The sequence below is a fragment of the Mandrillus leucophaeus genome, unplaced genomic scaffold, assembly GCF_000951045.1.
Source record: "Mandrillus leucophaeus isolate KB7577 unplaced genomic scaffold, Mleu.le_1.0 Scaffold546, whole genome shotgun sequence".
In the NCBI taxonomy this organism is placed as follows: domain Eukaryota; kingdom Metazoa; phylum Chordata; class Mammalia; order Primates; family Cercopithecidae; genus Mandrillus; species Mandrillus leucophaeus.
The window spans coordinates 1-2,434 of record NW_012105875.1 but is presented as its reverse complement, the minus strand read 5'-3'; positions in this window follow the sequence as shown (position 1 = coordinate 2,434).

Sequence of the window (2,434 nt, the reverse complement as noted above, 5' to 3'; positions counted from 1 at the left end):
GATTACGTTTATTGATTTGTGTAGGTTGAAGCAGCCTTGCATCCCAGGGATGAAGCCCACTTGATCATGGTGGATAAGCTTTTTGATGTGCTGCTAGATTCGGTTTGTCAGTATTTTATTGAGGATTTTTGCATCGATGTTTTTGGTCTAAAATTCTCTTTTTTTGTTGTGTCTCTGCCAGGCTTTGGTATCAGGATGATGCTGGCCTCATAAAATGAGTCAGGGAGAATTTCCTCTTTCTATTGATTGGAATAGTTTCAGAAGGAATGGTACCAGCTGTCAACATTAGACAGAGATATTCAAGGATAGTTTCAGAGGCACAGGACTAAAAAATCGGTACTGCTGATTGTTTGGGGATGGAATCACGGGGGCAGAGGGAAATGATCTGTTTGTACTTGAATCTGACTCTAGGTGGGGACCACGTGACTGGCTGAGCCATTAGTAATGGGTATGGATGAGATCAGTGGCTTGCCAGAATGCAAAGAATGAGAAACATCTCAAAAGACCAATCTCAGGTTCTACAATAGTGATCTTATCTATAGGAGCAATTGATTACGAATTTTGTAAACTCTGGGCAAATGATATTTGAGCAGTAAGGGATTATAGAAACTGTGCCTACATTTTAGCAGAATTCACTGTTCTCCTATAATCTTACTCTCACGGTCTTTCACCAGTTTTGCAAAGGCAATCCCTGAGCAAAATAATGGTATTAGTGTTATGGAGGAACTATTATCATTGTTTCTTCAAAGTTAAACCATAAACTAAATTCCTCCCATGGTTAGCCTGGCCTATGTCCAGGAATGAGTGAGGACAGCCAGCCTGAGACTAGATGCCAGATGGAGTCAGCCATGCTAGTTTACTGTCACTGTTGTAATCTTTGCACTGACTCACCAGGGTGTCAGAAGCTGGACAGGCTTGTAGTCTCCAAAGCCCATGGGCTGATTTCACCCATTTCACTCGTGACTCCATCCTCAGCCTACTATGGAACTCGCATTCTCCAGTCACTTTCTAGAGACTTCAGGTTTCCTGTCAGGCATATAAGAAGCTTGAAATTTGTCACTCGGTTCTAACAGTAAGTAAACAGTTGAACAAACTCAAAAGTCCACAACTAGTTAAAATACCTCCGAGATGGCCAGGCACAGTGGCTCACGTCTGTAATCCCAACACTTTGGGAGGCCGAGGCGGGCGGATCAAGTGGTCAGGAGATCGAGACCTTCCTGACGAACACGGTGAAACCCCATCTCTACTAAAAATACAAACAAATGAGCTGGGCGTGCTGGCGGGTGCCTGTAGTCCCAGCTACACGCGAGGCTGAGGCAGGAGAATGGCATGAACCCGGGAAGCAGAGCTTGCCGTGAGCCAAGATCGTACCACTGCACTCCAGCCTGGGCAATAGAGCGAGACTCCATCTCAGAAAAAAAAAAAATGCTGTTAGAGAAATGAAGAATGCTTTTGATGCTTACTGGTAGAATGCACACAGCTGAGGAAAGAATCCCTAGCTTGAGGATGTGTCAATAGAAACTTCCAAAAATGAAACAGGAAAGTTCAAAAAGAGTAGGAGGAAAAAATGTAGCAATATATTCAACTTCATATTTATCATTTTGTATTGACAATAGTAATTTTTAAATTTTGTAGTTATGGGACAACTACCAAGGCTGTAACATTCACATAATGAGAATACTGCTGGGTTCGGGAACCTGTTGGAGGTGACCAGGGGGTGCTATCTGATGGTTTTCCTGCCTGGGCCACATTCGATTGTTTCTTCATGATGATGCCATTTTCATAAGTTGGGATTCTTCGTGTGGGGGACACATGACCCAATGGCATCTCACTTAGACTCTTCTTAATTCACACAAACTTAAACCCTAGTTGTATTTCCTGAGATTGACAGAAAATGAAAACAGCGCTTCACATACCTGTTTTGGGCTCTTCCCCATTTTTCCTAACTCTGCACAGAAATTAGAAACAGGGAGTTCTTTCTATATTTACTAACATAACAAACATCCCTTCTTTAAATTCTGCATCATTCCTCCCTTTATGTAGTTGACACACTGACAAGTTCTGTCCTTTTAACGGATCTCTTTCTACTTAAGAACTTGCTAATTTCAAATCACCTTTGGCATCTTTCTTTGAGCATAATGTGATCCTACTGGAATTCACCCCACACCTATACCTTAATTGGGTATCAAGAGAAATACTACTACCAGTAATTGAGCTTAGATACTTGGACCATCAGTAAAAATTTCCACTTATGACAACATTTTAATGTTGCCTTCAAATTTTGTTTTGTTTTGTTTTGTTACTAGAGTCACATCATAACATAAGGTCTAAAATCCTGACAACTTTTTATGGGAAAATTACAATATTACAAATTGAGCATCCCAAATCCAGAAATCCAAAATCCGAAATGCACCAAAATCCAACACTTCTGACC